This window comes from Chiloscyllium plagiosum, chromosome 1, assembly GCF_004010195.1.
Source record: "Chiloscyllium plagiosum isolate BGI_BamShark_2017 chromosome 1, ASM401019v2, whole genome shotgun sequence".
NCBI lineage: Eukaryota > Metazoa > Chordata > Chondrichthyes > Orectolobiformes > Hemiscylliidae > Chiloscyllium > Chiloscyllium plagiosum.
Window position 1 is genome coordinate 93323260 of NC_057710.1, and position 24007 is coordinate 93347266.

At 40.7% G+C, this 24007-nt stretch overlaps 1 protein-coding gene and 1 long non-coding RNA gene across 5 annotated transcripts in view; one reads left to right on the forward strand and one right to left on the reverse strand.

Annotated features, from left to right (window-relative positions):
• LOC122550725 (BTB/POZ domain-containing protein KCTD8-like) overlaps positions 1 to 24007 on the forward strand; it is a 374815-nt gene that overhangs the window by 154663 nt on the left and 196145 nt on the right. The gene's annotated exons all lie outside the window — the stretch shown is intronic.
• LOC122550756 lies at positions 13877 to 21751 on the reverse strand. Its single transcript, XR_006311939.1, has 3 exons — positions 21710 to 21751; positions 15062 to 15149; positions 13877 to 14278 (listed from the first exon to the last, which is right to left on the reverse strand). It is a non-coding gene; the product is annotated as an uncharacterized LOC122550756 (long non-coding RNA).

Below are 24007 nucleotides of genomic sequence, written 5' to 3' on the forward strand. Positions count from 1 at the left end.
GCTTACATCACTCATTTCCCTAAGACTGATCCCACAATTTCTGTTTATCCGGCCTTGTCCGTGACAAATGCCTATCTCTGGCCCCCATAAGGTTGTTTGACGTCATCTCACTGCAGGTCACCGCTAGGCATATCCTTTCTTTATCAGCATTTATTCCTCTCCGGAGGCCACTCTGACCTTTATGACCTCTTTAATTAGGGTTTGTTCCTGTGTCCCCATAGAAGTGGGAAAAAAAATGTTTATCCAGGCCTCTCTTCACAGCATTTTATCTAGTGCCTGTATTTCTACCATTGTTTTGTAATCACGTCTCATGCTGACATATCATTTTTAACGGATTATATATTTCCTCATTCTTGCTAAGTCAGCTCTCGGCCGAAACAATCCCAAACGAATGTGAATTTATTTACTCTGTATCAGAACTTATAATTGCAGAAATAACATTAATTCACCTATATCCCACACTGAGCTTGACTTAATTTAATCCTGGGTGAGCAGGGCCCAAATCAACAGTGCCTCTCACCCCTCAGAGAGAGGGCCCTAAAATGGACCACTACAGGGCTTTATCCCATCTGGGCTACAACTACCTCTGCCTCAGGGGTATGAAAAGAATTGGCCTGCCCGACTGCTAAACCAAGACAGGATGGCTTTCAGTTTGGTGGGGGACAGGGTTCATGAATCTGTCAACAATTTGTGCAAGACTGAGGGACTGGACCAAGGGAATGGATTCTCAGAGCCAACTTGCCTACCCTCACCACTGAACTTGAACCCTGCTGCAATATTGAAAGTATTTGTGATCAGGCAAGTATGTGCCTTTAAGAGAGTTAAACGATGAACAATGTGACATTATGCCACGTGATATCCTTCTGTATGAGTCAGATCCATCTTGAACAATTACTGCTGAACTTTATAATCTATTAGATGAGTCAGTTAGTCAACGAGCTTGAGTTTAGACTGTAATCATGTCTGTGATTTACATTCACAGGCTGACCCTGTAAAATAACTATTGGACCATGCTTCAGCTATCTAGTGTGGGTGTCATAAGTTACCACTAACATCAAGATTAACATTTTTTAAAAACTTATATGAATACAGTTTCTATTAAAATATAACATTTTATATTGGAAGTGATAATGTATTTAGGGTCAGAATATTACAAGCAAGAATACAGAACCTTTCGTATCCATTCATAAATTTGTATAAGCAATTTTGCAAATTTCTATTCCTCAGCAGTATCATTTGCTAAGATTATGAATCTGAAGTAATACTGCTTTCATTCTTTTGAGCATAGAAAAACAGTCAAAATCTTTCTCTGATGAAGAGAGAAAGGATTTATAAGCCTTGAGAGAGACTTCAGACAAAGGACCCAAAGCATTGTTGTGAAATTACTCATCAGAGGCCAGCATCCCATCACCAATCACTCTTAATTTACAAATGTATAGCCTTTGCTAATAACCCTGCCTCTTTCTGAGTCAGGCAATCTGGGACTCAACATCCCCAACCTTCACCCTTTCATATCAGCCTATTCCCTGAGTGGACCAGATTAACAACTCCAATCAGTGAACTCATGTTCTATGAGGTCCAGCTGGCTGGCCTTATTTTAATTGCTGTAGAAGGATAAATGGGTTTTAGGAATTTGGGCTCAGAGGTAACAGGGTGAAAAGATTTTATTGGGATAGTGAGGTAGTTAGAGTAGGATGAATGGATAATAGAATTAGAATTAGAATTAGAATCATGTCCCATATATAAATGCACCACTAGAAATATATGTGGAGGTGTCAACATTAGGGAACTGGGGTTCACGGGAGCAAACATAAAACTGAAGAAGGAAACTTAAACTATATTAAATAGGGTCAGTGTTAGTAGCTTGTAAAACAAGCCAAAATTTAAATTTGAGCTTGGTGATCATATTGCCTCAATGTATGAAAACATAGTATAAGAAATTTTGATGGATAGTATATCAAAACTCTCAAATCTAAGTGTTAAGATAATTTTAAGAGTGAAATAAAATTCAAATTCATTCTACATCTCCAATTTGGCCCCAGTGGTATAGTTACCAGTTAAAATAATTATTTCTATCTGTAAAATAACTTGTCAAGAAACACTATACCTGTAATAACCCTGGTGATTTGAGGCTTGGTGCTGGGATTGAATGGTCCTCTTCAGTGACTTATTTATTCACTATACAAGGTTAATGATTCAAAGATATTTCGTATTCTGAAACAGAGACCAAGACCTTTCTTTTTTTTAGTTAATGTTGGGGCAGGCACCTTTTAATGGGAAGACACTGTGGTGTTTTCCCCCATCCTTACCAATGAAAAGGCTTAACAAATCAAATGCTAATCAGGCACTAAATTGGTCACCTTCTCAGACAAGCTCTTTCAGGGACAGCCATGTCCTACCCCACCTGAAGCTACAACCAATCAGATCGGCAACCATTTTAAGGGGCAGTGCTAGTTCAGAGTCTTGGATAGCTGGCTGGTATTTGAAGACCAGGAGTAGCAGGAAGGTATGTGTTTTTTTTTTGGGGGGGGGAGGGAAAGGATGATGATAGTTGGGAGTTCATAGGGAAGGGCAAAGGAGTGGCTTTCAGTGGTCATCCTTTGCCACCAGTCGCCCTCAAGTTGCAGTCACAAACCCATCCCAGAAAGTAGGTTAGCTTGTTGCATCAGTTGGAAAGGCTGCTACTTTTCTTGGCTGTTGGGAGTATTGTTAGTCAATGATTGGCTAAGGCCCCCTTAAATGGACAGTAATTGATCATTGACAGAGACTCAGGAAAGTACACCATGGATATTCCACTGAGAATCTAATTACCTATATGGTAGGAAAGAGGTGGATATCTGCCCAGTGCCAACAACCAGATTACTTGCTCATCCCACTGCTTTCCCCATCACTTCTATACGGGGGGGGGAATTGCAGAGGGAAGGTGCTATTGGGTACTCTGAGATCTGGTGAAAATTCCAGGAGTGGGCAATAAAATTTCCTTGTGATACAAGAAACCAAGACCAATCTACAGTGAGGCCAACAAAACATGAGGCAAGATTGGTTTCATGAAGCAAGGTGTCAAGATAGACTGATAGCAATTGCTGTTAGAAGCTTGAAGTTTCTTCAACATTAACAGTAAACACAATATCCAGAAAGTTCATTGAATTGGTGTTAATATCAATTTACTTCAGAATTGTCAGAAGGTGTTAGTTCTTTTACTGAGACTATCTACTCCAGGCCATTCACCCTGCTGTTTCAAAGCTGTGTTTATAAATATTTTCAAAAATGGTATTAAGTTATTTTAGATATTCCTATAATATTTGTTTCTATATGATAGATCTTGTTGCAGGAGGGCATCTAATAGTACAGCTGTTACTTCAAACTAGTGTTGTACTCTTCAGCACTAAAATGTTTTTCCCACAAAGCTGTTCAAAGTGTGATAGCAGCACAGTAAGGGAAACTGGTCATCTGAGATCAGAATGAAGCCAGCAGCCAAGGCTGGGCAGCTTCAACTATTTTCAGCTGCTTCATCAATTGCTGTCTTTCCAACAAAGTCAGAAGTAGGAATGTTCAATGATAATTGCACAATATTTGGAACTATTTGCAAGGCGATTGCCTAGTAGCACTATTGCTGAGCTGTTAATCCTGAGACCCAGGGAATGGTTTGTGTTTGAATTCCACAGCTGCACATGGTGAAAGTTGAAATCTGTTTATTTTAAAAAAAAAAATCTGGAATTTAAAATCTAAATGATGACTGAGACCATTGTCAATTGTCATAAACCTATCTGGCTTACTAAAGTCCTTTCAGAGAAGGAACCACTATCTTTACCTAGTCTGGTCTACAAATGACTCCGCTTTGAGGCTATCTTTAACCTCTGGGCAATCAGGGATGGGTAAAAAAATGCTGGTCTAGCCAGTGTTGCCTTCATTCAATGAATGAATAAATAAAAGCCTCATTACAAAGGGAGTCCACACCTGCATGCAGCAAATCTATTGCCAAACAATGGACTATTCTCAACAACAGAGGTTCCATAATCTCCCCTTGACATTCGATGACACTGCCATTGTGATAACTTCCACCATCAACATGACATTGTCATTAATTAATGATGGGAGCATTAACAAAGTAAATCTAATTGGATCAGACACCTATAAACTGTGGCTTCGAGTGATCTGAGGGTAGGAATTCTGCATGAAGCGACCCACCTGCAGCACATGAATTGCCAAAAGCTGTGAACAAGGTACAGGGGCAAAATGAAATACTTGCTGTTAGCCTGGATTATTTGCAGCCTCAAACTCAAGATGATCTGCACCATCAGGGTAAAGTAGTCCATTTGTTTGTCACTACATCTACCATATTAAGCACCATTTCCCTCTCAATCTCTCCACACTACTAGTGCATCAGTACTGATTCACTGCAGCAATTCTCCAAAGCTCCTTTTAAACCCATGACTGCTGCTACCTGATGAACAAAAGCAGCAGAGCCATGGGAATATCACCACCATGCTCTCTTCTAAGCCTCACCATTCTTGCTTGGATCTAAGTCACAATTCCTTCATTTCATGCTGGTGGTTCACCACCACCTTTTCAAGGATGATCAATAATGATCAGATAATTGCATGGGCTGCCTCTCATTTCAAATTCCTGTGCTATTTACTTAAATAAGTGAGTGATATTAACCTGTAGTTTTTATAAGAAAATCTGACTCCATAACTGCGTGGTTGGATATTCCATGTTGTTTGTTGTAAGACACTTCTTCTACCTTTCCGATTCATTCTTCCAACAGATAATCCATAACCATCACACCAATTAGGAAGAATCCTAACTTCAAAGCATATAATTTTGGATATCTTTGTCCGTTCATTCCCTTAATGTCCAATTAATTTGTAACCACAGGCAACAGTTTGTTTCCACTATCCAGGGAGATGTCATGTTTTGCACTCTGCCCAACTCCCAGTAAATGTTTTCTCCCTTCTCACCTCCAGGACTAACTTATGGGTGACAAGGGGTACCTAAGACAGCATGGCGAGTGAGCCCAGTGTGAAACTGACTGTGGTGCAGTCCATTCATCCAACCAAGGCCATCATTGAACAGATTGGGTTTCTGAAGAATCACTTTTTGTTGCTTGGCCTGCTCAGGAGGAGCCCTTAATACCTCCCAAACATTGTCTCCAGTGATTTTTGATTTCTGCACTTTGCACAACTTAGCTCACTAGGGATAAGCTCTCAGAACTTGGGAAGGGAGAGTAACCATCTGACTCTTCAGATGAAGAGCAAGGATGGTCTGAGGGAGTGAACACTAATATTGAGAATGCTGAAGAAGCCAGGGCGGTACTGAGGTGAGGTCAATAATGAGTGATAATGGTGAGGTTAGGAGGAAAATTACTTTGTAGGAATACTTGTGGAAAAACACTCAGACATTTTAGCCAATTATGGCACAGGTGCACTCCCATCCTGAGGGGATTCCTTGTTTGACAAATGATAAACATTAAGATACTTTTAATTGTAATTGAATTTGCTCATTTTGTAGCAAAAATCTTCAGTTTCCTGCCCAGAGTATCAGTATTGAGAGCCATGCTCACCTGACTCAAACCTTCACTGAGGGGTAGACAGGCTGACCAATTCTGACTGATACATGGATTTCAGTCAATGTTGTTTATCATCCTACATTCCAGACGTTGTGTTCTTCCCGGCAAACAGCAGTGAATGTGACTTTGAGCCACTCCTTGCACTGCTGCAGACGGTGTACATGTCTCTGGTAATCACCACTCCTTTAAAGCAATCTTGCAAGGAAAATATAGACAATTGGAATCATAGACTCCCTACAGCCCAGAAAAAGTCTGCACTAACTCTCTAGAGCATTCCACCCAGATCCTACCCTATCCCTCTAACCTGTACTTGCCATGGCGAATCTACCTAACCTGCACATCTCTGGACAATACAGCAGGCTAATCCGCTTAACTTCACATCTTTTGACCGTGGAAGGAAATCTGAGCACTCAGTGAAAATCCATGGGCATAATGTGTGCACAAACTCCACACAGTCATAGTCATAGAGATGTACAGCACAGAAATAGACCCTTCGGTCCAACTTGTCCATGCCGAACAGATCCCCTAACCTAATCTCGTTCCATTTGCCAGAACTTAGTCCATATCCCTCTTAAACCTTTCCTATTCATATACCCATCCAGTTGCAATTGTACCATCAACTACCACTTCCTATGACAGCTCATTCCGTACACAGCACCTTTTACGTGAAAAGGTTGCCCCACAAGTTCCTTCTAAATCTTTCCCCTCGCTATAAACCTATGCCGTCTAAATCTGGATTCCCCACCCCACACACACACATGCTACAAAAAATGTCTATGTACCCTGCCTATGCCCCTCAGATTTTATAAACTAGTACAAGTTCATCCCTCAGCTTCCGACGCTCCAGGGAACACAGCCCCAGCCTATTCAGCCTCTCCCTATAGCTCAAACCCTCCAACCCTGACAACATCCTTGTAAATCTTTTTGAATACTTTCAAGTTTCACAGCCACCCAAAGCTGGAATTGAACCAGGGTCCCTGGTGCTGTGAGACAGCAATGCTAATCACATACTGCCAAGCTTAACAGTTTAATGTAGACCAAAGGCATTTAATACAAAGTGCTGCTGTATTTATTTCATCTGTAGTGGTGTACAGAAGATTGACACATTAACGATGGTGCTTCATTTAAAAACAATATTGTTTTAACTCTTAGAATGTGGGTGTTGCTGGCTGATTGCCCACCCCTAGGTGTCCTTTCTTTTCCTACCTCTCTATCTTGAGGCGATTTCCAATTTCAAGATGGAGTTGAATGTAGCTCATGAAGTTAAAGAGATCATAGGATAGGAGGAAAAGTAGGAACAGGCTATTGAGTTGGATGATTCCCCTGTGAATGATGGAGCAGACTTGAAAGCCAAATGGCCTACATCTCCTATTTTCTATGTTTCTATGATAAAACATAATCCCAACATCATTATATTACACTACTCAAACACAAGAGAGAGTTCCATTTTCTATCATATCTGAGTTTGACTCAATTGTTTGCTCCAAATCCTGAGCTTGAGAGTTTGATAGCCTCTCACATTTTCAATTGATATCTTTCAATTGAGCCTTAACTTCGATTTAAGTAAACTCTTAGCATTCTACCCAAACACTTCTGTTCTGGAGCTTCTGCTCTAAAGTGCTCACACTGTCATAACCTGTTCCTTAACTTTTCTGATTTAACTTCTTTCTTGAAGAGAAACTATTTGATGCAACTAACTTCAGCTTCTGTGATCTGAAAACAAAGACTTTCCAAGTTATGTCTTACCTCCTAGGTAAAAGAAAACAAATTCCTGATTTTTCTAACAAAGTAAGTTAATGCTCTTCAATGTACTCAGTTTGATCAGGAAACTCTCAAGGCGCACACATTCTCATTATCACCCAGGAACTTTCTATCTCAATGGTTTTAAAAAAATTGTGGCTAAAGAAATACTAACAAGTTAATCATTAAAACCACTCTCACAGACAAAAAGCCACATGCCACTAGTTTTAAAATCCAATTCTAATAATGATATGAAAAAATACATATCTTGCATTATAGGAGCCTAGAGTTTGACAGTCATCCAAGAATCTGAGACTTTGGTCATTTCTTTCTCCTCTAGCTAAAGATCCATGTCAGTTCTGTGCTCACCAGATCATGATCTACTCTTTAGATTTGTACCAACCCATGTGAACAGCTCTGGAGTGTTGGGAGAAAGAGTTTAATGGTGTTTTCTGTAGGGTGCTGCCTACTTCATCCCAGAGGTGTACTTTTGAGCAACTGTTTGAAATGGGACTGGGTTCTTCTGGCTAGCTTTGTCCCTGGTTTGGGAGTAGCATCAGGAAGTTAGAGAAAAACACTAAGGTTTTGGTAATGTCACAAACTGTTTACCCTTACTCATGGAGAGCTTGTTGCTTGATGCAAAATTGGGATTAGCTGTTTGGATTTTTTTATTTGACGGCTGTAGAAATCTAATCTCTTTCAGCATAGGCACATTGTCTTTGCCTAGCTGTCAGCTTGGTGGTCTGCTCCTCAAGGTGAGTCAGAAGATTTATGCCAGGATACCCACCCTGACTGGGTACATACGCCCTTATTCTCCATGTTTTCTTCCTGCAGAAGGAGAGAAACATTAGGAGACAGTCACATGGCTACACAAGCACCAGGCCAACATTAAAGGAGCCAAATAAGGATGTCAGTTTCCAGAACTGTGATTTGTTATGTGCTTTACTTGTAAGCACAACGAGATGTGGAGGAAGTTAGCAGTTAGAGATCTGATTGAAAGATGGTTCAGTGTCAAAGAGCTTGAGTTGCAAAATCAGTAAAGCTTAATATGATGTGCGAGACTGATATTCCTGTGAGGTGTTCACCCCAAGGTCACCTTTTATGGTTTTAACTGTACCCTGTCAAATCTTTAGTGAACAGCTATCTGATGTGTAGTTTTTCCTAGTTGTGATGAAAGCTCAGTGAGATGGTAGTGTATGAGCTGAGTAATGTAGGGCATCAGTTAGGCAGTGGTTTATACACTGTCATGCTAATTTCATAGATGCTTAAACAAACCTTCCATTTTCAGCGAGCAAACCTACATCCTTGCTTAAACTCCTCCATTGAAGGTAGGATTACTTTCAGCAGTCTGCCCCAAAGACAGGCCACCAGTGATTGGCACTGCAATGTTTAACAAGAATCAATGGCTCATATAACAATGAGGATATAAAGTCTCAGACAAAAACTGGTTTAAGCGAACATGTGGCTTATTGTCAATTCATTTTATTCAAGAGTTCTTTTAAAGTATTAATTTAGATTTTTATTTTCCTAAGATGTCTGTTTTTCTTTCTTCATTTCTTAATTCCTGAAGCAGTCAGCTGATTTCCCTTAAACTGTCAGCTGAATAATTTGTTGTTTTGCTCTGAAGCTGCATTAAAGAAGTTTAATGCACTTGTAATACTCATCACATTAATGATATTTTATCAGCAATTAGAATATTTCCTTCATTTCAATATGTTGATAGTTTGGTATAGTAACCTTAAATGTATCTCTGCTCACTCTTCAGGTTTTTAATTGACTGGATTTTGCTTTACATTAAAATGTAATTCTGAGATATAGTAAAAAGTAGAAACTGAGTAATGAAATTACTGATGACTTTGACTGGAAAGCTGAGCTATAGGCTTGTTGTACAAAGTTTCTCATCGGGTTGTCGGAAACAGTTCAGAGAAGGTTTACTGTACTGGAATGAATAGATTGCCTTAAGAGGAAAGACTAGACTAAGTAATACTGTACCCTCCAGTTAAGGAGATTGAGGTGAGTTAATTGAAACGTATAAGAGCCTGAGGAAACTTGACTGGGTAGATATGGAAAGGATGTTTCCTCTTGTGTGAGAATTTAGAACTAGAAGTCTAGAACTCATTTAAAAATGAAGGGCCACCCATTTAAGACAGATGTAAGGAAAAAAGAAATCTCCCACAGGGTTTAACCAAGGGGATGAACAATTACCGGGATATTTAGAATTTTAGAGTTGATGTTAAAATTGGATCCAATGAGCCACGACCTTATTAAATATTTGTGCCAGCTCAAAGGACCTGCTCTTGTTGCTTATTCATATAGGAGAAAGTGAGGACTGCAGACGCTGGAGATCAGAGTCAAAAGATGTGGTGCTGGAAAAGCGCAGCCAATCAGTCAGCATCCAAGGAGCAGGAGAGTCAATGTTTCAAACATAACCCCTTCCCCTGACGTTATCCCAAACCAACCCTCCAATTCAGCACCACTCTCTTGAACTGTCCTATCTGCCCATCTTCCTTCCCATCTATTCATACCACCTTCTGCTCCAACCTATCACCATTACCCCCACCCCCACCTTCATCTGCCTATCGCACTCTCAGCTACCTACCCCCCTCAAATTCCTGATAGAGTGTATGCTCAATGCCGACTCTCCTGCTCCTCAGATGCTGCCTGATACCACCAGAGATATATTTCCCTCCCCACCCCTATCTGCATTGCGCAGAGACTATTCCCTCCATGATTCCCTTGTTAGCTCCACCAAACCTCCCTCCATTCCCGACACCTTTCTTTGCCACTGCAAGAGCTGTAAAACCTGTGCCCACACCTTTTCCTCACTTCTGTCCAAGGCTCCAAAGGATCCTTCCACAACTGACAGATTTTCCTGCACCTCCACACACGTAATCTACTGTCTGTTGCTCTCGATGTGGTCTCCTCTACACTGGGGAGACAGAATGCCAACTCGCAGAATTTCCAAAAGAACATGTCTGGGGGACACACACCTCTCATCCTCCTTGGGCCCATCCATTGTCCTGACAAAGAGCTTATGCTCAAAGTCGACTCTTCTGCTCCTTGGATGCTGCCTGACCGACAGTGCTTTTCAAGCACCACAGATGTCTGGTCGGCATGGATGGGTTGGACCGAAAGATCTGTTTCCATGCTGTGGACTATGATTCTACAACTTGTTGACTTCCTTGTTCAAACATTCTTTTTAAAACTGATCTGTCATATTCGGTCAGTTGAACAGAACTACAGATCAAGTGAACCAGTTCTGATTCTCACTTTCATCTGGTTGCAATTTCTATCTAGGCTGTGGTGGGAGAGGTGGTGGGGGGTGTGTGGAGTGCCATTTGTAGGGTTGCTTGAGTTGGAGGCTTCTTCAGTATCTTAACTGGTAAGTGAACCCCACAGGGTTCGATGGTTCAGGTTCATGCTTAATTAGTTGATTACAGATAGGGTGGCAGAAAATGTTCCGCATTTTGGTTACAAAACCATTGAATAATGAGAGGGAGTTTTAATAAGGATTCAATTCAATTGTTGATCCCTTTCTTAAATTTATTGGAATGGTCAGATAGGGACAAGCCTGCAAATCAGGCAGTAGTACATTAGCCATTCATTATATGTCCTTTCCTGCTTTGAGGTGGTGCCAAGGTTGGACTAAGGTGGACTTAATCAGAAGTCACACGACACCAAGTTATAGCTCAACAGGTTTAATTGAAATCAGAAGCATTCAGAGCGTTGCTCCTTCACCTGATGAAGGAGCAGTACTCCAACAGCTTGTGATTTTGAATAAGCCTGTTGGGCTATAACCTGGTGTTGTGTGCTTTTGATTATCTCCTGCTTTGGTCATCTAATATACTCTTCTGCTTGTCATTCAATTCCATTGACTTCGGTAAAACTGAAGTTAGGCCATATATATATATAATAGGCACCTAAGGTAATTCAGCTTCTTTGTTGTCTGCTCTCAATCTTTCATGTCAGATTCCCTCATCCCACACACGTTTCTGGAAAGTATGGTGATCAGGCAGGGACAGATTTTATGATGGCTGTCCCTTTGAGAAAGTGACACTGGGGGAGGGTGGAACATGGCACCTAGAAAACTGCAATTTTAGGAGGGGAATTTAAAAATGTAAAGAGCCATGGAATGTATGGAAGGTGACTCCACAGTGTATTTCACTTCATTAGATTTTAAAAACATGAAAGATTTATGAAATATGTAAGCTGAGACAAATACCACGCTTATATTTAGAGCAAGGTTCAGGAGATGCAGATGTAGGAAGCTCTACTGAAATAAAATGTTGATCAGCTAGAAAATTATTTTGTGTAAGTTCTGTATCCTGCAATCATCAAAATGTGTTAGAAATCTGTGAAAATCCACTTATAATTTTAAAGTTCCCAAAAGCCATTTGGTAAGTTTCCTTATTTTCACAGCCTATTCAGCTATGTAATATTTGATACGAATGACCAGAACGAGAAAAAAAAAAAATGTCATTTGGGCCATTCTAATATGCCAGTTTCAATTAATCCTTCATTAGCAGTGACAAAGGAGACAAATATTTTAAACCACCCATCAAAGTCGAGGGCTCTATCTACTTTATAACAGTAGGTCCTAGGGTTTTGAATGGTCTAATCCTGATTTCATGCCCTATCAATATGATCCTGGGTAATCATAGAGCTCAGTACTCTAATCCCACATATCCCTCGATTCCATTAGCCCCAAGAGCTGTATCTACTTCCTTGTAAACTCATAACCACTTTCTCTGATTATGAATTTAAGGTGTCACTCCTTTAGGTGAAGAAACTTCCTTATCTCTGTCCCAAATGTTTCACCTCCTATCCTTTTTAAATTATGACTTTCTGCATTTCTTCCATCATTGGGAACAGCCTTCCTACATTTAACCTGCCTCATCCTGTTCAAATTGTGTAGCTTTCTGAGATCCCCCTCCATCTTCTCAACTAAACTCCAGTGAATACAATCCGAACTGACTCCATCTCTGCTCATACATCAGTCTTGCCATCCCAGGAATCAGTTTGGTAAACCTTCACAGCATTCTCTCTATAGTGAGAATATTATTCCTCTGATGTGGAGGCCAAAAATGCAAGCACTATTCTCGGGGTGGCCTCACCAACATCCTTTACAATTGCAGGAAGATATCCTTGTTCCTGTACACTACCTACTTTACTGCCCGTTGAACCTGTATGCTTACTTTAGTACTTAGTGCACAAGGCAACCCAGGTCTCGTTAAACATCTCCCACCTCTCAATCTACGCCCATTCAAATAATAATTTGCCTTCCTATCTTTGCTAGTGAACCTCACGTTTATCCAATTATACTGCATCTGCCAGACATTCGCCAATTCACTCAGCCTGTTCAAATCACACCGCAAGATCCCTGCATCCTTCTCGCACCTTTCCACCCAGCTTTGTGTTATCTACAAATTGAGATATTACATTTAGTTCCCTCATCTAAATCATTTTAAATCTAAATATGTTGTGAATAGTTGGAGTCCTAGTACTGATCCTTGCAGTACCCTGTTAATTAATTCTGTGCCCTTCAGAAAAATACTTTAATTCCTATTTTTGTTTCCCATCTGTTAACCAATTTTCTATCCAACTCCATATACTACCCCCAATCCTATGTGCTTTAATTTTATATACTAATCTCTTATGTGGGACTTTATCAAAAGTCTTAAAGTTCAAATAAACCACACCCACTGGCTCCCTAATCAACAGTCACAAATATATCCTTAAAAGAATTCCAGTCAATTTGTGAAGCTATAAAATCCTTATTAATGGGCTTGAGCATCTTCCCCACTACCATTCTGTCTATAATGCCCTGCTTTCTCTGTATCTCTTTTTAAATAGTGGGGTTATTAGCTACCCTCTAATCTATAGGAATTGTTCCAGAGTCCAAAGAATCTTTTAAGACAGCCACCAATACATCTGCTATTTCTAGGGCCACTTCCTTCAGCACTATGGCCTGAGATTAACAAGCTTTGGGGATTTGAGCCTTCATTGCATTATAAATGCTTCCTTTTCTGACTGTAAATTGGTTTTCACTGACTTTTGTTTTTACATTCCCATAGCAATTTTTTCAGTCAGTTCTTATGTTCCCCATAAGTTCATTTTCCTTCAGTAATTTCCCTTTCCTAATCAATGCTTTGGTCTTTTCCAGACTTCTAAACTGTTCCTAATGTGTTTTGATTTTCTTGTCATTTTGTATGGCTTTTTTTCAAACTAATATCTCAACTTCCTTCATAAGGCATGGTTTGGCCAGTGTTATTTCTGCATTCTTGCACTGGACAGGAATGAACTGATTTTTTGTAGTCCCCTCCAACCGGATGTTTGAAGGTTTGCCATTGCCTATCCACTGTCATTCCTTTCAGTAACATTTCCCAGTCTATCATAGGCAACTCATGTCTCAAACCATGGTAGTTTTCCTTATTAAGATTCAGGACACTAGTTTCAGAATCAGTTACCTCATTTTCCATCTTAATGAAGAATTCTATCATCTAATCACTCACCCCAAGAGGTTTCTCTCAACTATATTCCCAATTATTGCTGTGTCATTGCATAATACTCAGTTATGAATCTTCACAAAGTGCTACTTACAGGTCTTTTCGATCAGTTTTCCACAAAAACGTTATAGAAATAAGGGCAATATAAATGTTAGCTTCTTCAAAGCAGGGTTGTAACATGAGTTATTAACACTGGAGGTTAAATTCCTAGAGATTATGGTTTTGACCATGTATTTGGATGGATAGAAGATTGACTAATTAACAGAAACCAAAGTTGGGATAAGTGGGTTATTTCCAACTGGCAAATGGTAACCAGTGAAATGTCACCAGGATCAGTAGTGGTGCCTCAACTATGTTTAATCCATATTGTTGACTTGCTTGAAGGGTCCAGATGTATTATAGCCAGGTTTTCTTACCCATCTTTATATGGTCAGCAACAAGTTGTAAGAAGGACTTAGAAAATCTGAAAAGGGATATACATAAGTCAAATGTGCAGGCAAAAGTTAGCCAATGAAATAAACTGTGGCAAAGTCTGAGGTTGTCCATTGTGTGTCCACATATATGAATCAAAGTCAGCATGCAGGTACAGTAAGAAATTAGGAAGGCAAATGGAACATTGACCTTTTATTGCACAGGGAAGATAGTGAGGAAGACTCACTACAAATGTTTCCAACATTGCTGAGACCATATCTAGAATACAGCATCTAAATTTGCTCTCCTTAAGGAGAGAGAATTTTGCATTGGAGCCATTCAGAGAAGGTTCATGTGATTAATTCCTGAGATGAATGGGGAAAGGTTGGGCCTATACACATTGGGTATAGAAGAATGTGATGCGATCCTACTGAAGCATATCAGATTTAGGCATTGACAAGGGAGAGCTGAGTGGATATTTCCCTAGTGTGGAAATCTAGAATTATGGGGCCATAAGAGTGCTCACATCAGTCCATTGCTGATATTTTAGCTGCTTATCCCAGCCAATTTAAAGTCTGGCTGATATTAATTTCTGAATCATTAGCCAACACATTAAGATGGTAATTCTATATTACAGCCAACCCATTTGTGTAAAGTTAACATTAAAATCAAATTTCCAATAGATCTTTCACATGTAAGAGGAAAAAAATGGCAAATAAAAATCCCACAGCAGGAGATGTTTTTGTCCTGGGAACAATAAAACCATGACTAATTTTTTGATTGATTTGAGATACTTCATAGGTAATCAATTTTGACTACAGTTTTCAATTTTTACCTCTGCTGCATGCCCTATTTTGACCAGGTGCTCCAGATAGATTCTGGCTTTTTCTTCCTTGCTCATGGTGTGGAGACAGAGGGTCAGCCTGAATGGAAAGAAATTCCAATTTAAACATAATTATTGACTACCATAATCACACCATAGTGCAGATTGTGTTCTTTCAGCACTCAGTTGGTCAGCACCTGAAAGGGAAAAGACAGATTCAGCTGCAGAAGGGCATGTGCCATTGATATAAATTTTTTGGGTTTTTTCTGAATGCCATCATTATTAAACATGAGTTTGGTGAAATTGTGATTAAATATGTGCAACATCAGCAGTGACTCAGTAAGTAGCCGCCTTTAAGTCATGAGCATGACAAAATTTAAGGCTGGAGCAGAACTGAGGAAGTGTTGTCCTTCAGATGAGATTCTAAACTGCTTGCCTTCTCAGATGGCTATCAAAGATTGTGACAATACTTTGTAGTAAACCAGAATAGTTGCATCCAGTGACCTTTTTTGTTTAACTGTTCATTTATTTTTCAAGAGCTCACTGCGTACAAATTGGCTGGGGTGCATTCTACATTAAACCAATCACTTAAAAGTAAAGTAACTGCCAAGTCCCAGTGTACCATGGGGCTGCGCTCTCATTACAGAGAGACGACTGGCAGTGATTTAACCTGAGGGTCACCATGCTTCAGGTGAGGGAAAGGTTAAGATGGGATCTTCATAGTACTACAGTGACGCTTCAAGGGTATATTATCTGTAAGGTGCTTTTAGATGTCCCAGTTATTGGGAAAAACAATACATATGTAAGGCTTTGTTTTTCTTTGAAATACTTGGGATTCTTTGCCAATTGCTTTCCTCAATTTCTATGCTTCCAAAAGTAGAAGAAACTTCATATTGCATGAAGGATGTGATCATCTCTTAAATTTCTCCAGATAACCTTCACTTCTATTTTTGAAGTGATTGATATCACAGCATTGTCTGTTTATGTTGAGACTCTGTTCCACACAACTAATGCTCCCTGGAGGGATTTTCCTTTGTATCTCTTTGTCCTCATCAAGGTGAGACCTGTTAATACAGTATTTGGAATTTCAGTTGATTTCTTTCTCAAGCACCCACTGTCAGCATTAAGCAATTTGTGCTGTCACTCTGCCCAAATCCTGGAGCTCCCCCTTAACTACACCACATGGAACATAACATTTCAATGAGGCAGCTCACCACCACCTTCTCAAAGGCAATTAGGGCTGGACAATACACACTGAACGAGCCACTGATGCCTACATTCCCTGAACTAGCTTTTTAAAAAAAAATCATTAAACACTTTCAGATTGGATACAATGCTGATTAAATATTATACACAGCTAAAGTTCCCAACTTTGTTCAACAAATGAGAGATTTATGAATTTGCACAAATGACCTGAAAAGCATCTCCTGCCCATGTTCCAAATATTTCCTCTTATTGCATTCTCCTGAGGGTATCATGTCACAAGATCTACCTTGTGCCTCAATCTCACACAATTATTTTCTCCAACTTCATTTGGACATGATGATTTCAATACAAACCACCTCAACCTATATGCATAACATTACAGTTCTTGGCAAACTAAGATTGGGGTGACAATGTGGATTCATATCCTCCAGAATCCTGGTGTAATAGTCAGAGGTGTACAGCGTGGAAACAGACCCTTAGGTCCAACCCATCTCATGCCAACTAGCTATCCCAACCCAATCTAGTCCTACCTGTCAGCACCTGGCCCATATCCCTCCAAATCCTACCTATTCATATACCCATCCAGATGCCTTTTAAATGTTGCAATTGTACTAGCCTCCGCCACTTCCTCTGGCAGCTCATTCCATACACATACCACCCTCCATGAAAGAATATTAATTTTCAGAAACAAATCATTTGGCTCAACAAGTCCACACCAGTGCTTTTCTCCATATACCCTAATACATTCCTACTGTCGCTAACTTTTTTTGTTTTTTCCTATCTTTATCAGAAAATGAACATGGACAAAATATTATAAGTACTTACATTCAAGGACTCTGGTTACTTCCTGGGCCTGGAGCCTGGACCCTCAAAAATAAGGTCATTTATTTTTCACTTCCTGTGCTTGAGTGGGGACAGAGGATGTCTTTGTGGTTGCCCCTTATGACATAGTTTGGCAATCACTCCAGGGCATCTTGGGAATTTCCACACCATCCTTATACTCTAAGGGAGGGGACCATATTTGGACTGAGCAGAATTCTAACTTGTGGAAGGCATCCTAGAAACATAAGCTACATTAGAACATAAGGAACAGCAGCAGGAGTAGACCGCACAGCTTGTCAAACTTTACCGTTGTTTTGAGAAAGATCACTTGAGCCGAAACATTAACTCTGATTTCTCTCCACAGATGCTGCCAGACCTGCTGAGCTTTTCCAGCAATTTGTCTTTGTTTCTGGTTTCCAGGATCTGCAGTTCTTTTGGCTTTTGTTCTATAATTAAAACCTTTTTAAGCCTTGTTTGCTGTTGTGAAGTTGTGCTGCACACCCTTCAATGCCAGTCTATCTTTCATGGAGTCAAGTGCTTAAAACCGAATGCAGCATTCAATCTGATCACATCTCCCCACAACTGCAAGAACCGTAGAATCAGAGACTCATTGTCAGACACTTAGATGGTACAAATGTTACTTACTACATCAGCCCAAACCTGGATGTTGTCCAGCCCTTCCTGCATATGTTGAAACAGGCCATTTAGCCCAACAAGTCCACACCGACCCTCTGAAGACTATCCCATCCAGACCTATTCCTTTACATTTTCCTCTGACTAATTGTCCTAACCTACACATCCCAGAACACTATAGGCAGTTTAGCATGGCCAATTCACCTAACCTGCGCATCTTCGGTCTGTGGGAGGAAACCAGAGCACCAGAGGAGACTGTGCAAACTCCACACAGGCAGTTGACCAGGGTGGAATTGAAACTGGGTCCCTGGTGCTGAGGCAGCTGTGCTAACCACTGAGCCACTGTCTCTTTCTCACTTGTGAATTACAATCTCCTTCAGTTAAAAAACCAGCATCCCAATAGCCCCATTTCATTAATTTTGTACAATTGAGTCTCACTTCTAAGGAAATATTCTATTTTGTGGTTTTTTTTGGAATCTAAGTGAATAATTTCAAAACTCCTGGGGATCTCTGGGGAACACTAATTCCCACATGCTATGTATCAGCTATGTCTCTGTTCTTAGCACTCTTGAGTCACAGGATTCTGGAGTCCAGTCCCATTCCAGAGTTTGTGCATAAAAATCAAGAGATGGTCACATCAATGCAATCCTGATGGATATTGTACCGTTGGAGTTCTACAGTGTTACAAAAAAAAATCATTGGTCATTATTGCATTGCTATTTGCAGGAGTTGATGCGCAGGTTGCCTAATGTGTTTACTGCACCACAATAGTGACTACACTTCAAAAAGTCATTAATTGGCTGTGAAGTGCTTTTAAGAAGTCTGGTGGTTATGTAAGCATTTGGATAAGTAAAAGTCTGTCTGTCTTTTTGCACCAGAACATGTTTATATGCCAACCCTGTCACCTTCGACAATCATTCACCCTTGTCACTTTGTCATTTTTGCTAATAATCTGTTCCACAGAACTGTACTCAGCATTTAGTGAAAGTTCTCATATAAACACAGTCTGTCAGACTAATGCATGTCAAAATTCAATTAGTGAGACCCTTTTCTGCCTTTCATAATAGATTAGAATAGTAATTTGTCACTTGCATTTTTACAAGTGTTTAAGTCACCATGCTTTAGTGTACATATTAATAGAAATCATACCTTAAATTCAGGTAAAGCCCAGCTATGGGAAGAGACAGGATCCCTATTCTCCACTGCTGTAGAAAGCTGACAGTGCTGTTAGAATCCTGGGCTAGACCTATCATGCCACTCAAGCAGACCACCACCTCATTGGACCCAGGATGCAGCCACAATGGCAATGAGGAACAAAGCTTCACTGGCGCAGTGGCCACTGAAACATTATCAGGCTATGTCAGTACTCTTTATGCAGCTCGTTCGAGAATGAATAAGCAGTCATTCTGGAGGAACTGTTAACACTGATTAATGAGTGGGATTGGCTGGGATGGATTGGTCAACTGGGCAAAAGAAATGGAACCCACTGGCATTTGGCTTTCACTTGGCCATGAGGTGAGCAACCATGTTGCTTCAAAGTTGTAGGTGGTCGTTATAAATATGTTAAAAATGTTAGACTTATTGGAGTGAACCAGTTTTATATGTAACTGTGGCAAGTCAGGTTTCCTGGACTGAAGACCTAGCATTCAGTGATGTGATACAATTTCAGTGAGCAGGGTACTTCCTCCCATTCCCCTAAACCCATGGAAAGTGACTGGCCCAGCTGGAGTCCTGGCCAGGTGCTGCGATCCTGCACTGACTAGTGGACGGAAGTATTCACAGACATCTTCAACCTCTCCTTACTCTGATCTGAAGTCCCTACCTACTTCAGGAGGACCACCATCAGGCTGGTGCCAAATAGAATCATGCTGCATGTGTTAATGTCTACTACCCAATCACTCTGACCTCCATAATTATGAAATTCGGAGAGAGGTTAGTCATGGCTCACATCAGCACCAGTCTCCCAGATTGTCTTGAACCTTAGCAATTTGCCCACTGGCACAACAGGTCCAGAGCAGACTCCATCTCCCTGGCCCTGTACTCATCTCGAACATCTAGATAACAAGGATACCTATGTCAGCCTCCTACCCATTGACTACAGTTCCTCCTTCAACACCATAATTGCAAACAAATTCATTTCTAAATGCTAAGACCTAGGTCTCGGCTATCCACTCTAACTAGATCCTAAACTGCTGACCTATACATCAGTAAGAATAGGTTACTACACCTCCTTCACCATAATCCCCAGCACTGGTGCCCAGAAGGCTGTGTACTCAGCTCTTTATGATATTCCTTATATGGTCTCAATTGTGGCCAAATTCTGTCCCAAATCCATTTACTCGGTTGCTGATGCCACCACGATTGTAGATTAGATCTCAAACAACAATGAGACAGAATTCAGGAAAGTGATTCATTGCTTAGCAGGATGTAAAGACAATAATCTCTCCATCAATGTTTGCAAAACAAAGGATCTGGTCATTGATTTCAGGAAGTGGAATGGAGGACGTGCCCCTGTCGACATAAATGGTGCAGAGGTCAAGAGTGTCAAGTTCCTGGGAGTGGTGATCAACAACAATCTGTTGGTCTACCCACATCAACACGATGATCAAGAAAGCATAACAATGTCTCTACTTCCTTAGGAGGCTAAGGAAATTCAATGTGTCCACAAGGACTCTTAGCAATTTTTATAGGTGCACAATAGGAAGCATCCTATCTGGATGGATCAAAATGGGGTTGACAACTGCTCTTCCCAAGACAAGAAAGCTCAGAGCCAAGAACACGGCCTCGTCCATCGTGCAAACCAGCCTTCCATCCATTCTGCTGTCTGTCTGCTAAACCTGATGTGCTTTGAATGGTACGATCTACCTGTATAGCATGCAAAGCAAGACTCTTCCTTTTATTTCCCCTGTTTTTTTTAAATTAAAAAAAAGTTACAAAACAGTTTACAAGAAAAAGTTAACATTTACAGCTGTATACAACAGCAATTTTACAAGGGAGAGGACCCTGTAAAGACATCAACAATGACATTTGTACATGAGACAATCCAGTTACATAAAAAAGTGCAGACAATAAAGACCCAGCAAGTCCCCATCCCTCCCACCTTCCAGCCACTCTAAGGCAGCCCGTCCCTACACACCTTCCGGCTCTCGGTCCACCCCATGCCCCTTCCAGTTCTCGGTCTGCCCTGACACACCTTTCGACCACCTCTAGGACAGCCTGCCACGGTACCTGCCCGGGGTGACAGCGCTGAGGATGGCTACCTGCCTTCTGGCTCTCAGTCTGCCCCTACGTACCATTGGGCTCTCACCCACCCTGATGCGTTGTCCGGCCAGTGGGCTACTCTGACACACCTTCCAGCCACCTCTAGGACAGCCCGTCCTGATTACCCCTTCTCGGGACGACAGCAATCAGAACGGCCTACCTGCCATCTGGCTCTCAGGGCGACTGGCATCAGGGTGGCCTACCCATCCTCTGGCTTTCGGGACAGCCTACCAACCTTCAGGTTGGCAGGATGGCTTACCCACCCTCCAGCTTTTGGAGTGACAGCTTTCAGGACAACCCATGAGCCTCCTAGCTCACAGTAAGGCCTGCCAGACCCAGGGACACACAAGACAGTGCAGGTGATAAGCCCAACAAGAAACATGGTAGAGTTAATTGTGAACAAACAGAGTCCTTTCTGGCACACAGAGTCTTTAAAAAAATATAGAGTCCACTCCAGTTTACGACGTGCGTTGTCAGAAGTGGAGTCTACTCCAACTGCAGAGTCCACCGCTAAAAACAGGGTCCACAACCAAGGGCAGAGTCCACTCCCAAAGGCAGCAAATGCACACCCCGCAGCACACAGGTGTTCAGTCTCCATGGAGTCCTGACACATCCTTGGAGAGCCAGGGCCACTCACAGGAACACAGTACATTTTAAAGGTGGTTAACTCACAGGGGTTTTGGTCCACTCCTGAGTGAAAGATCTTCTCCCAAACTCCAGGATACAACAAGTATTCACCTCCCAGCGCACACACACACGTGTTCAATCTTCAGAGGCCCGGTGCCTGGGCTAGGCCTCCCCACTGGAACAGCTCCTCTGGTAAAATGTATGTCTTCCACAAGGGCTCAGTCCAAACACCAAAAACAGTGAGGATACATACAAAAAACAAAGAAAACTTGAGTCCAAAGGCTAAGCCCTACCACAAAATTAACATTGTCCTTTTCTCAAAAGTAAAACAGAAAAAATGAGTAACACACAGACTGTAACCAGCCAGTGAAACAACAATCCCCTAATGAGAACTGAGTTACACCTGAAACACATTGTGTATCAGGAGAGTTTAGAAATCAGAACTGAGTTACACCTGAAACACATTGTGTGCATCAGGAGTTTAGAAATCAGTCCTCATTAAAGAAATACCAGTTAACAAACTGGCTAAATAATTCAGTCAGTTCAGTAATCAGGTATTCCCTTCCTCCAAAAAAAAGGAAAGCAGAAACCAACAGTAACAGACTGACTGTAGCCCAGCCAGCACAGAGTCAGTCCCCTAAATCAACAAGACTCTTTTTTTTGTTCCACCAGGAAGATAGGAAAACACCCGGGTGGCCAGTGACAAACACTGCCCTTTACATCAAAGGGCAGTGCTGTGTGATCAAAACAGTGAAGGGGAGGGAATTCCTTGTTAATTTTTTTTCTCTTTCAACAAGACTCTTCACTGTATCTCTATACGTGTGACAACAATAAAACAATCATCAATAAATCAAACATCTCCACCATGAGACCAATCTCACAAGTAAAGCCAAACCCCTCCTCCTGCCTGGGAGCAAATCTCACCGATTGTGAAATAAATCCACCCACCTCACTACCAAATTGTGAATCAAATTATGTTTTGGCATTGGATCCTCCAAGAACTTTTCCAATCTGGGGAGATAATCTCTGAACCTAGAAAACTTTGAGAAGTTATAGCCAAGAGTGACTTCCTGATTGATTTCTGTTAATATCCAGTGGTAGAGATGATAACATCCTGGGGAGTTTTCTATATTAAGTCCCAAATTCATGGCATATAAGTCATTACCATTGTGTATCATCCCTGTCAATGACCTCTCATTTAATTTTGGTGACATTGATAAACACCAATTAATAAAAGTGACAAAACAGTGTATTGTAAGTCAACGTAAAATTAAATAAAAGGATGAATGATATCAAATATAAAGGTCTTAAATATAATATTTGCACAAAGGAACAGGATAAAGGATAAAAATATGCACAATAGGTTAGTCAGCATCTGTAAGAAGAAAGGCAGAATCAGTTGCAGTTGGACAGTTGTTTGAATTTATCAAACTTAATGGCCCCAAGATTCGTCACTGTTCAGGAAATGGAACACTTCCCAGAGGAATAGAGAAGCAATAGCAACTTAGACTCCAATGTTAGTTTAGGTCAGTTGGCAAGATTCTCACCTTTCAATCACCAACAGTGCCAATCCCATTTAAGACACGAGGGTATACTCTAGAATGACATTTCGCGATGCTATTAAGGTGAGGTTACTTTGTCGGATGTGCTAATGCAATAAACCTTTAAACCTAGGAGCTGTCTATTTAATGAAAAAGATAACAAGGAGTGTCATTCATTCAACTAAAACAACTCCACTATACTATCATTTTGGCATCTTACTGTTTCTTGAGTTATTTCAGAGCTATTGTGTCCAATACCCTATCTGAAAGAACAAGTTAAGCGTTGATCAGTTTTCTGCTAAAAAGTGTTGGTCTAATAAATGCTCATCTTTGTTAGGATAACAATCTGTATTTATACAATGCCTTTAAATCAGTAAAGTCTTGAGGTGCTTCATATGACTGTAATAAAACAAAATTTGACACCAGGCTACATTTTCAGAAAGTTAGGATAAGTGACTAATAGCTAGGTCAGTCAAAGAGATGGATTTTATGGGACGTTGTAAAGTATAAAAGCGTAGAAAGAGGATAAAAGACTTCGGGAAGGCATTCCAGAATTTAGGGTGCAGCTAACTGAGGGTATAGATGCTAATGTTGGAACAATGAAAAAGATGGACAGATATTTTAAATTAAATGCTGATAACCAGGAACAGGGATAGTCAATAAATGCTGTCTTAGACACCCACATCCCATTACTGAATAAAAGAAAAATCCATGATTTTTTTATACAAATGGGCAAATGTAAATTATTACTTCTCAATACTGTGATCAATTTTCAGTGTGTATTAGTTTTATAAAGGAAATGCCATTCCAGGTTATTATCAGGTGACTTCTCCAGGCCAGTAGCTACCACATTGCTTCAGGATATTTC